Below are 13,816 nucleotides of genomic sequence, written 5' to 3' on the forward strand. Positions count from 1 at the left end.
AAGAGTTGATAAACACAGCATTACTGATGGTTTGTGAGCATGCAGAGAAAAAGAGGCGAGCGGTTGGAGTGTGAAAAGATTTGGAGAAAAACCATCATTGACATCCAGAGAAAAATTAAAAAAGAATAAATACATGCTTAAATCACATGAACAACATTACTAAATTCATGAGTCATTTTACTCATATTTGTTTTTCATTTAGACAGTTATCAGTACATTTGCCAGTGTGTTGGTTTTCACATAATATGTGTGTTAGTGAGTCGGTGAATCCCTGTGTTTTGGCTTGTTTTTCTCCTTGCATCTTATGTATCAGGTTGCTTATGTTCTTGGGGCCTGAAAGGAAATGTTTGCAATATCACTCACTATATACATTATGCATCTGTGTGTATAAATGAGTTACACCGTATGTTTTTTATTTTTTATTTTTTTTAAGAAACGGTAATGCTTTGTGTGTATAAGTACACTAACAGCACAGTAATCTGAAGGGAGGGTCATCGTTCTTAATGCAGCCTGTGTCATCAGTTCCCGTGACAACAGAGGGAATGATGTGGTCGATACATATGAAACAGGGTGTGATGCATAAACATGGGGGCTGCAGGAAAAGGAGGGTGACACCATTGTAGCGAGGTTATATGGGAAGTGTGCATGGTTGTGTGTGTGCGTGTGTGTATGTTATGAGTATACACATCTACCTGGACCACTCTATATTTCTGTTTATTATTCATGAGCCCTCCCCTCAGAGTGCTGTCATAAGCCCCTCCCCATGATATGAGAGTACTGTATATGTGAGTGTGTGTGCACGTGTGTGGGTATGCTTGTGTGATGGATGGTGACAGCTAGATCAGGATTAAGATCAAACACCGCTCAACGTCAGACTCCGTCAGGTTCAGTGGACATGTTTGCCCACACACACACCATTATTGCCGTTTTAATGTTTCATCATTTAAATCAGAAAAGTAAGAGATGACAGTAGTATGATTTTAAGTGGGATTTAATTCAACACCTATAACAAATTATAATATCATTAACATGATCTACAATACTTTTAAAGTCATTTGCAAATTTATGAGACCCGTCTCTCATATTTATTGCGGAGTCTTAAATAAACTGAGCACATGATGTACTATTAGCATTTTGAACATGATGTGGAATTTTAGAATGTACTTTTTTTTTTGCAAAGTACAACCCTAAAACAGGCTTACATGTCAAGATCCAGGTTTGTTTTGGTGTAGTGAAGCCAAAAACTAGTTGGACTAAAGTGAGGCAAGTAAGGCAAGGCTGGTATTAAGTGTTGTGTATTAAAAAAAACGTAATGGAGAGCTAGTGTATGACATGATATCCTAATTAGTAAGTCTCAAACCTAAGAAACAAAGTGACCAAACAGGGAGGGACTCACCACCACTGATGACAGGACCAGGTGGAGACAAAGACATGAAAAGCAGAGAAGTACTCACACAGGAACAAATACTTCAGATAAAGAGACTGTGTGCCAACTTATTTTGATCCCTGGAGAGATAAATTAACAAGTTTAAAATGGACGCAAAGCTACAATTTTCTTTGCAACACATTGCGTGCATTCATCTGGTGACTTATCAAGTGTCATTATTAGTTAAAATTATAAGCAAGACCACACTACACAGAGTATCAAATATTGTAAAATTATATATGCCTTATTTTGTGTGTTTTATTGGATTTGAAACATACATGCATCAAACATAAATGATGCTTTTAGCATGCACACTGTATTTATTAGTGGACTGCGGCAGGGGATGACATACGTTCTTTATTTTTTATAAATAGGTTGAATCCGACAAACATGTACACTTATACATGTCTATACACTCATGCACGCAGACACAGTGCTCAAGGAGAGGGAAACTATGGTCTCTCTGCCCCCCCAGCATTCCAAAGTGAGATGTTTTCAATTCACTCATTATAGAATGGTTGCACAGGGTCAAGTTCAATGCCAGGGAAAAAGAGCGGCAACTCTAAGGGGAGCACTAGACAAACACCCAATCATAACATGCACACTCGCACGCATGCACGGACATCATGAATTATTTCCTGACAAACTCAGTATTTTGGGTACATAGACTAAAATTAGCCATGTTTTGCTGTTCAAGCGAAGAACAAGGAAACAAAGATCTGTGTAAAGATTGCTAGGGTTGAATACAATGTTGTTGGGGCAATGTGAGAAAACTATCTAGGAAGTAAATATGTTTGGGAGGGGTGTGTAATGATGTCATTAGTATGCATCACATCCCATGTCTGTTTCTCTTTTTCTCTCTGTTCTATTTGTCACTCTATCACCATCATGATTTTTTTCCCTGCCGCCCGCCTCGCCTCCCCTATCAACGTTGTTGACTTGCTTTTGGGGAGAGACTAAGTGGCAAGTTTGTAGAGCAATTGTGTGTAGATAGAAACAAACAGTACTTTGTTTCAGCCAAATATGTATGTTTGTCTTCCCAAATTACTACTGTACATTTATTTTTAAATTAGTAGTCTTGACATTCTGACAGTTTGAAATGGGATATTTTTTCTAAATCAAAATTAATTGTGTGAAATTCCCGATGTGTAAATGGCTTTGCCTCCAACTTTTCTTGTTCAGTTTTTACTTTCTATGACTAACTCTTATGTTACAAAAGCATAGTTTTTATTTTTATTTTTTTAGTAATTAACCGCAACTTTGTCTTTTGGCTTGACACGGCTGCCAGAAGATATATGCGATAAATTGATGAAGAACAGGCCACTTTTGGTTCAAAATAAATATAATAATAATAGTAATAATAATAACAATAACAATAATAATAATAACAATAATAATCATAACAATAATAATATGATTTATTGTATTTTATATTGTTCTTTATTTTTTCTGGATAATGTTTGTAATTATGAACAATGCATGAATGTATTCTTATTTTATTGTAACAAAAAATAATTGAGTGAGACCCCTGAAAAATGAAATAGTAGTGACAAAACATTAAATACATTAGTAAGAATATGTTTATTGTTGAAAACAATAGAATTTATGTGGCAAACTTGTTTCAAATGTAATACACATTCACTTAAAACAAGTCTTTACCATGCCATTCTGTTGTGATCACCATCCCCTTGCTGAAATCTGCAACATTGAAGCTATGGGACTATGGGGATAAAAGAAAACCATAATTTTGTCGCGGGATTAATTTGGAGACATGAGCCATGCCAAATGAAATCCCTGTCAAAACCTCTGCTGATTCTTTTCATCGCCTGCAGATCCCTGAGAAATCTGTTCCCCACGGCGTTTATGATTTGACAGTCCAGTAGTTTTGGACTTAGTTCCCCCCTGATACCTCTGACATGTTGACATTAAGTGGTTTCCAAGACGGGCAGCATCCCTATTTCAATCACCATTAAGCAGAGGATATTTGGTGTCAGTGTGCACAGAGAGCGCCAGTCACAAGTCGACATTTCAAACAGATACAAAGGCGAGCAAACAACTGCAAATTCATTAGAGAGGAAGCCATTTTGAGGGAGTGTTGGTCGGTAAATACAGTCCACATGTGACCTTTCTCTTTATAAAAAAAAAAGTGGAACTGATTGTATACCCGTGTCCTTGCCGAACGTCCTTTTCTCCACAGCAGCCCTGTCATGTGGAAGAACTTGTTACTTTTTCATTTCTTTTTGCCTTGACATAAAACAGACCACCCAACAGGAAAAGTGACATTCTTAATAGAAAATAGCAATTCTGCACAAAAGTGTGGGGAATTCACTACTTCTAGACAGTATTGTAGAAAGAACACATTAATAAACAATGTACATAAACAATGCTTTGGTAACACAAGGTAAGAATAAATAGAATAATTTTCTATTTACCAGCATGAATCAATACAAGAGATAGTTTTTTTTCTTGGTGCTGGACAGAAAATGGACTGACTAATTCTCTCTACAGATTTTTAGGTGTGATGCACTTACAATTATACAATTGAAAACCCTACAATTACAATTTTCACTTGTATACTACATGACTTTGAGCTTTAAATCTGATTTACAAACTAGGCATGCAATGCATTGTAGGCTTTGCTCGACCTTCTTAGCTTTGTTCCCCAAAATTCTAATGTTGGATGCGAGATTCAATTTGACCCTGATAGGGAAGGTGTAGCAATGTTTAGAGCATAATTGCTAGATTTAGCCTTTCAAAGGTATTGCACTGTGGTTGGTGAAAATCGTACATTTCTTTGGTTTGGCAGTTTGTCCTCTAAAACGAAGAGGGTTGGATACATAAATAAATGACCATTCAGATGAAACCTCTTTGGAAAAGAATTGTTGAGTTACTTGCCCACTCCAATTCAGTAATGCAAATTTCCTCAATTGCAATCGTGGCCATCATAAACTTACACCCAGTCCTCCTTACATACCCTACCCAAATACAGATCATAAAGATTTGCCTGTGAAGGGTGCTCTACTGCCATAAGACAAGCCAGCAACTTTTGCCTGATTTAACTTTCAAAAACTTTTTCAAACCTGCTGCATTACATTATTGAAGAATATTGTGAAGGTCAGAACAAAAACAAGATACAGGAAAATAAGATCTCCCCCTACACACGCAGTAGCATACAGATGACATATGTCCTATATTTTTGATTGGGAACTTTCCTGCCAGACATTTTTTTGTTCTGAAAGTGCACACCCTGTCCATCGGCACAACTGGATGGGTGAAAGGGGTTGTACCTTTTGAAATGATAAATAGAATCTTCCTACAAGGAGGAAGTGTCATTGAAGTCTTTGTTTGCCCCTCGGTGGCTCAGAGGTGTCTCTGAACTTGAGGGCCAGCATAGAATAGAAATGACCATGTAACCTGTTTTGAGGCCGCTTAATGATGCAAAATGTATTCATAAATTTCCTCCATTGGATTAGATTGCTTAATATTCTGTCCTTTGAAAACCAAGGTTGCAGGTTATTTATTCTTTCCCCCCCCTTAAAGTGTTTTCCAACCATCCCTTTTGCATTGACATTTTTGAACGCAAATGACGACCAGACGGTGCGGATAAGGCGAATCCAAGGCTTGTATTGGAGACTAGGTCCACAAAAAAGGTGGTGTTCGTTGTCATGAAAGGCTGCAGCAGAGCTTCCTCAAGCAATTTTTTCCTCCATCATCACCTACATATCACACACCCCACCCCATCCCCAATGACATGTCACCCCAAATGTCCTGCCCACCACTACTACCACCTGCCGCCTCGCCCCATTTCTTCCCCAGATTTTCCAGGCACATCCTGGCTGGACCCCCTGGTTGGTCTCACAGTAGGACTCCCCCCAGCCCGTCAAAGAAGTAATTCACACTCTGACTCATTTGAGTTATTTACTCTATTACCACCCTGGCTGTCCCATTCCCCATTGCTACCCACTGAGACCACGAACTCTGCCTACCTGGGCTTTTTAGTAGGATTGGCAATGCCCTCCAACTCCCCTGCTCTTTGCTGTCTTTCACCACATTATAATGGTTCTGATGGGCGTTGCCACCTCAATCTGCAGCTGACAGAAATTTGGGATGGTTAGGGACAGGATGAGCACGGAGACCAGATAGTTTTTGATGAGTAGCAAGGTGTGCATGGCACAGCAATGTGTGTGCGTGTATGCGTATTCCTGTATGTGTGTCAATGTTTGGCACATCCCCATTGGTTGTCTCCTGTAAGTCATTATCACACCCAAAGCCTGTACTTCTCTCGTATGACTTGACAGATTTACATGAGTCTGTCTGGGGATCTGTGAAACAGGCAGAGTCCAGTCAGAGATGAGAGAAGAGACAGTGCTATCATCCACAAAAAAATGAGGAGAGGGATGACAAAAGTCGCACCTTAATAAAAGATGCCCTTTTGGGGGGGGAAGAGAGAACGAAAGGCACTCCGTGTACTGTACATCACACAATAGTACATCTTGGAATGGATTGGAAAACTGAAATAGCATTTTCAGCAAGGATTCTCTTCAGTTTTTAGAAAAAGGAAAATGTATTTATAATTTTGAACTGTTTCTGTACAGTATTATTCTGTAAATTATTCATTTTTAATTAGTTTGCTTCCATACATTATCTTCAGGGGCTCATGGGATCCCAGAAGCAATATCTAGATGACTTAAGGTTCTTGTACTAACACAATATGGGCCACATGATTTTCACAAACACCACTGAAATGAACAATTGAGCAGGGATTGGCTTTTTGGACTCTATTTCCACAGACAGTGTGGTTCTCTCAAGCATAATAAGCAGTGCATTTTGTTTTTCACATCAGCGTGAACCTTGTGGTACAAATTTTGGAATATTGTAGTTTTTTTTCATTATGGTGTTAAAATATAATAAAAACAAAAAGATTTAAGCATTTTAATTTAAGAGGACTGACCTGGGATGATTTTGGTTAAATTGGCAACCACAGTGATTATAATTGAGTGTGCACGTGTGAATTGTGGCGCTACATTTGACGTGTGCCTTCTTGACTCCTCAAATCTCCTTGGCTGTAATGCAGTAGCAGGTGTTGATGCCGCCTCTATTCAAAGTGTCGGTCACACCATTTAAAAAGTGTGGATATATTTTTGACTATTTTGCGTGTTGAGGAATTAGCTCTGCATGCAATGTTAGAATTTTCAGATTTGCTTCTTAGTGTTTGCTTTGACACATTCATTTTTTACTATTTTTTTTGATGACCACCTTATTTTCCCATGCGCAAAAAACCCTAAAAGTTTTTATAGTCCCTTAGGTGACTTTCGCAGCCAAAAACTGGCTGTGATAAGAACATTTTATATTAATTAATACATTTATCTTAAAAAGCAATGTACCATGTAAATCATTTCATTTATTAACAACCGTTTTAGAGGTAAAAATTGTTAACTTTAACCCCAGCAAATGTTGGTGTGTGTGCATGTGTATGGGTGTGCATGCCACCTCAAGTATCTCTAAGCCCTCAACCATTGTAAAAGAATAGCGCTGGAAAAGTAGCTGTGCTGCATTTAGGTGTCGGCATTTGCAGGTCCACACATACACGCGTATGCTCGCGCAGAGGGATATACAGCTATTGACACTTCAATATAAATACTCCCATTTTCACTCACTCGTGCCAAGACTTGATCTGTCGCACAGACTCGCTGTTGCAAAAGTAAATAATAATCACGTACACAGAAAAGCAGTGGCATGCATTTACATTATGGACTTGATATGGCACACACATACACAGACGCACGCACCCACGCACGCATTCACTCAGTGATACTGTAAGCTATTGAGTCAGACAAGTCAAAGCGTTTCAAAGTTAGTATGTGTGTCTGACTGTGTGTGTAATAATCCATTGGTTCTGTTCTGTGCTGATTCCAGGCGCTAAGCCCTGCCACAATTATTCAAATCCAGGCTTTTAGTTGCAGCACACCTCTCTCCATGGGCCTATGAGCCGGTAATCTTGCCTTTGGCCCTGCATATCAAATGGCCTTAACTCCCATAAGGAATGCATATGAAGAGGAGCCACTAGTGGCTTAATCCGCCCTGTTTAAGTTGCTGAAACGTACACCTGTCACGCCGTCTCGCACCGAAGCTTGTGGCTACTGATAGCTGGGATGTAATTCCAAAGGCGTGTAGCTTTTTAGTCATTTTTAAAAGTATTATCACACTGTTTAAACTGAGAGGTGTAGGGGGGTTTGAAGACCTCCCTCCTGTCCTGACTTGATGTCATCTTTTCACTGTACTTTTTACCCGTCGCTTTCCCAGACCTCACCCCAGTCAAAAGAAAAACGTTCCCCTCTCCTTTACTGGCTTATATCTCTAATTTTACATTTAATCACATTTCTCTCAGATCATGTGTTCTAGCATGTAATTTTAATTTGTATCAACTGATTTATGTTCAAGTTCAAAGTTGTTCATTACATTTTTACCCCGATCTCAAGTTCTATCTGGTAATCCGCTCTAGGGTTGCAGGTGGTCTGGAACGATTGACTCAGGAGGAATTCTCCCCAGAAAACCTGATACAAAAATTCTACATGTGTTGCACAGTCTTTCTGTCTTCATGTTATAAGCCATTTTTGGTTGAACCATTGCTTCTGTGTATATCATTTAATCAGTACTCATAGTTATTTCAGTCAATAAGTGTGTTACAAAAATGTTTTTGTGATTCTCAACTAAAATCCCAGACATTTAAGTCTGTGGTATGGACAGTGATCAGTTTATAGAGCAGCTTTACAGCAGCCTCAGGTAGGAAAGATACTCAAAACCGCTTCCTCAAGGGACCAGCATACACTCGACATCTGTCAACACGCACTCTTTTTTGGGGCCAACAACACACACTTGTTTTGAGCTGGGCATGTGAAGCTCTGACTAGGGCTTTTCTACTCTCACAAGCATTGATTAGAGCCTGTTGTGCCCAAAGTAAGGAGAGACCTCACACGAGCCCAGCGGAAAGACACCAACGCGTACACAAACTCATAAATTATCTCTCAGATTCCCTGAGCTCTTCAGCTGGCATCTGTAAGGCCCAGCAGTCACATGCTGCCAGGTTGTCTGAGGCTGGACTTTCACCCAAAGAGGGATGCTGCCAGCGGGCAAATGTTCTACCAGTGGCCCAGGACTCAAATAAGGCCTGCAGAGGTTTAGTCCCACAAGTATGTCTTCGTGTGTGTGTGGACTTTTACTTTGTTGGTGTGTACATCGTTGCCATCTGGTAATTTGGCCAATCTTGGACCACACAGTATAGTGAATCTAAGGCTACCAAATTTATTCATCCATAAATAAGCTGCACTAATCAGTGGACTCACGCACACACCTCCAAGCACACTAATGCACTCCCTGGACAGTTAAGAATGTACATTTCTGTACAATCCATCTATTCATAAGACACAAACGATTATTTTGATAGTTGACTAATCACCAATGATCTCATACCAAATGTTTTTAACTGTTTTATGCTGATTTTAACAATTTAGTTGTGAAAATGCATTAGTAAAAAAACAATTCAGGTGCTGAGAAAACTTTGACTAAGAATATATTGCAACAACACTGTATAATTATTTTCAAATGTAAGTGCCAAAAGGTTATTTTGATTAATTACGTGAAAAGATAACGGTAGTGTTATCTATATTTGACTAGATTGAAAGAATAAAAGTAGAAAGGATGAAAACTGTATATAAAAACACAGATGCAAGCAGACTGAGACTTTGACACTTCAAATTCCCACACATTCTGTTCATTTTGTCTATGTTCTTACGTAAATTCAAGAAACAGTAATTCACCATTCGTGCTGCTATATGATCTAGGGCCATCCAATGTTCTCTGCCACCTGCTTGGTGTTTGGGGTCTTAATAGCAACTGCGTGGGCGATGCTGGACAGGATAAAAGAAAATCAGCCTTATCTTATCAGCCTTAAAAAGCAAATAGAAGAAAAGAAAATGATGTCAGTAAAGCTAAGTAATGCTTAAATCTAAATTTACTCAAAAGATCATGTTATAGTCAGTCTACTCTTCTCCTCACTTCTTGTATCCTATTTGATTTGTCACATATAAGTTTTTGTTTTTTTCCTCAGATATTTAATTTCTATTTCAAGCCTTATTGTACAATTTTTAATTGATCATGCCTTAAAGATTAAACAAAACCTAAAATTAAGTGTCCCTGCAAATTACAATATCACATAAGACAAACAAAGGCTTCTGAGAAGTACGTTTTTTTAGGACATCAAGATTAGGTCCGGCCTTTGGTTTGCATGAATTAATGCATCAGTGTTATTTGCCATTTAGGAAATCAACCCCTGGCACTGCCAAGGCCTAATTATTAAGATTACTGCTTATATACTTTCAATCCCTAGATTGTGATGCCCTGTTAAACGAAAATGCAGCAAGTACTTCACATATGGCACAGTGTCGATTTCACCGTTTGAAAAGGAAAAGCTGTCTACAGTGGTCATATTTTTTTAGTAGCTGTAGCAACTTAGTAAATTAACATTATGGTTGAATCCTCACAAAATAACTGAATATTCACTTGACTGAATAGTCACTTTTTCCAAGGATAAATGTCTCTATGATTAGAGGAGGAATGCACGCTGGTGGGGAGGGATAATAAGCCAATCAAGGGATTCCACATACTACAGTGAATACAATGAAATGTCTCATGCGCTGCGTTAGAAGAAAAGCCAAGGCCATATCGATTTTCAGCTGTATCATAGCGCTAAATCTTCTCATTTTCCTTACGCCATAGCTGTGAAATTTCTCCCATATAAATCATTGGTCTCTGGAATTATGCCCAAGTTAATTCATATATCAAAATATTTTTGTCCGTCTGTCCATCCAGCTATCTTAAAAGAACTAGCAATAGAAAATAATATGTTATGGATATACTTGTCACATAGTCATACTGGTCACAGTGTCAAACTACACACACTTTACACATTTACTGAAACACATTGTGCTACACTTCTCTGTCCGTAATATTATCCATTTTTCACGTACAATTGCTCTGTTATGGTAATTGTTGAAGACTCGCCATGGGCTGATTACTCACAGCTGACTTCAGAAGCTTCTCCCTCCACTCTCCTGCCGTTCCCCTGCTGGCTCTTAATGCACTATTAACCCATTCCCGCTTATTAATTCCTTCCCAGTCATTGCAAGTAGTCCACTCCATGATATCTGTCATCATTCCATGCCTATTAGCTCCATGGTCAACAGTTATTTCTAGTAATTCCTTGTAGTCTGCCATCCATCCAAACCTTTTTTAAGCAGTTCTGTTTCCTGAAGTGCAGTTGTTATGATGGGTCTTGGTAAGGATAATGTAAGGCAATGTTATTTGTACAATTAATTGAGACAATTATTTTGTTGAACAGAATTCAATTCAAAATCAATATTTGTAAACTGAGTGCTGGGTCAACTACATGTGGGTCTATGCATTTATAGAACAGTTTTCTCTGGGCACTTCGCTTTTGTAGAAATCCTAGTGGAACACTCTTGGATTAAAGACAGAAATATTGCTCACATTGAATCTTGGCAGTAAGCTTTGGAACTGACGTTTGTGTCAAGGCCTGCGGTTTTGAACCATCCCAAGACATATGGAGGAACGCCGAATTACACAAAGCCCGTCAGCTCTCCAACTCGACCACACATCGGCTTGGGTTTCCTTAAGACCACATTAAAGTGCAGCGGTAGCACTAAGTGTGGTCTTTTTGATGGAACTTTTACTAAAATTTCTTCAGGCTGCTTACACAAGATTCTGTAGGTGTCAATCAATCAAACAGTGTTTATACTATATTTGGTATTGATATATTACGTATCCAAAGCATACTTGTCTGTGATTGGACTAGAAGTGCCAAAGAAAGGAAAAGTTACATTTTAGGAGCCAGCTGTCTCAGCAAATGATGTCAGGGAAAATAAAATGCTGTGGCACAATGTCTAATTGCATTACGGCAACATAACTGCCATGCACTATGTTTCAAATGATATGGTTGATTGAATTGGTGAAACTTTTACAATGAATCCATGTCATTTTTTTGACACTGTAAATTAAGTTTAAAGAGTAATCCCTTCTCTCCTTCTTTTACAGTATTCTATCCTATGCAATGCTATCCCTAGCTTTTTGGCATTTGCACCAATTTGCTATTCACAACTCCACTAATAATTGTGGCCTTTTATTGCATTAGCAATTCACTGTTCCACTGTGAAAGTCATAGCCTACCTGTTCTGTACGCACCCTTTGCTGTTGGATATATCAACCTGCAATTACTGAACTTGGTCTGGAAACTGTCAAGCATGGCTGCAGTGCTATGGAGTTATTGCAATTACATTCAGGTAATTGAGCTGCCATGGGTGAAGATGTTAAATGCTGTGTCTATAATGGGAGTCCATGTTGCCGGTGTGTTTCCATTTCTGTCTTTTTTACACTATGGGATGCTGCATAAAATACTCATATTACACTAGTTTTTTTTATTTTTATATATCAATAAGCCAAATTAATCTGTTTTGATGGAAACCTCATTGAGAATCCCAGGTCCAATGCGCTTGATGCTGCAGGTCAGTTCCATTTTTGTTTATTTTTTGCTCATACATATGTCACAGATATCTTTTTTGTTCTTCAATTTAGATATTAAACACACAGGATAAAATACCTACAAACCAGAAGACTTGTTGTCCCTGTAACTGTTCAGTAGAAGGACATTGCAGATGAAGATATCAAGAGATTAAATAACACTGTAGGAAAGACACAACAGCAAATAAGGATGAAACAGAAATAAGGAGGAGTGGGGAGCTTGGAGACAGTGTTGCATCTAGCCAATCCTGTGCATGCCTCTCTCATCGGAATTAAGCTTTGCAAAGCAGGCCCCAGGGCTTGGTTGCTAAGCAGTGAGATGGGCTTGTCGATTTCCACAGAGACCTCAGTGGCAAGATCCTCTCTTATGGCCTGAACTAGTCACCTCATAATAACGAGCAGCACCACAGCAACAATAGGGACAACAAATCAAGGGCTGCGTGATTGCAGGGAAGGGGTAATTATGAACATTAGGCAAGTTAATTCCATTGTATTACAATTGTTGAGAAACATATATATATATATATATATATATATATATATATATATATATATATATATATATATATATATATCCCACTTTTACCACATGTAGACCGTTAGCTAGATAGTTAGGGTCTTAATATCTATAGTGATTTTTTTTAGTGTGGATACACACATTCCTAGCAATTCTGTAATTTATAGTGATAGAGACATGTTGGTAAACTTCAGTTTTGTCTTTTTCTTTTTTCTTTTTCTTTTTCTTTCCCAGAGCTCTCGAGGTCTGCTCGTAAGGGCATTTTCCTGAGGTTGTTTTTTTCCCCCCCTTTCTCTTTCAGGGGAGTACGGTTGGCAAAGGAATTGTGACTGACCTTTTAAATTTTAGACAGTGGAGAAAGCTAAACAAGCCAAAGTCTGTTACTCTGTCAACAAACACTTAAAGGTCTCAGGAGAAGTTGGGAGCCTCTGGGGTCCAGGGAATGCTATTCATGTGGAATGTAAGCAAGCATGGCCAAGGATGCTTCAACGGGGCACATAAACAAGGACAAATACTTATCCATTCACATAATAATCTGGTAGCAATATGCAGGCACTGACTAAGGCACTAGATGGAAAGGCATGTTAAAGGTTAAGTGAAACATATGAATAATTATGTCCTGTCTCACTGATTTTCTTGTATGGAAGTCCAGAAATATTTTCAAATGTTAGTGCTGGCATTGTAGCTATATATTTGTTGCTATTATAGCGTAGTCCGAAACTGACACATTTTTGCATGCATGTGTGCGAGCAAGTTGGAAAGATTGACAGGAGAGTTGCAACGAAATTTTTGGTCTAATTATAATATATATTTTTCAAACTACCTACAAGCCAAAATGCCCTAGTTGAATTGTGAAACTGCTCAATTTTTATAAAGTCCTGTTATTAAGACAATGATTATGCAAGTTTAGTCTATTGGGGCGGTGCCAGGGCTGAGTGGTTAGCGCCTCAGCCTCACTTTGGGAGACCTGGGTTTAAATCCAGGTCGGTCCACCTGTCTGGAGTTTGCATGTTATCCCCGGGACTGCGTGGGTGTTTTCTACCATATTCCAAAGACAGGCATGGTTGGCTGATTGGACACTCCAAATTTCCCCTAGGTATGAGTGTGAGTGTGAAGGGTTGTTTGTCCTCTTGTGACCTGCGATTGGCTGGCCACCAATTCAGGGTGTTCCCTGCCTGTGGCCCGAGCGGTTAAGAAAACGAGATGAGAGACATTTGTATTGACATTTGTTTCATTTCTGATCCCATGTGTTTATGGGTAATTCTATGTTTAGAGATGGA

General features: G+C 38.8%; 1 long non-coding RNA gene across 3 annotated transcripts in view; it reads left to right on the forward strand.

Annotated features, from left to right (window-relative positions):
• LOC144084884 (uncharacterized) overlaps positions 1-13,816 on the forward strand; it is a 233,609-nt gene that overhangs the window by 72,769 nt on the left and 147,024 nt on the right. The gene's annotated exons all lie outside the window — the stretch shown is intronic.

The sequence above is a fragment of the Stigmatopora argus genome, chromosome 11, assembly GCF_051989625.1.
Source record: "Stigmatopora argus isolate UIUO_Sarg chromosome 11, RoL_Sarg_1.0, whole genome shotgun sequence".
Taxonomy (NCBI): domain Eukaryota; kingdom Metazoa; phylum Chordata; class Actinopteri; order Syngnathiformes; family Syngnathidae; genus Stigmatopora; species Stigmatopora argus.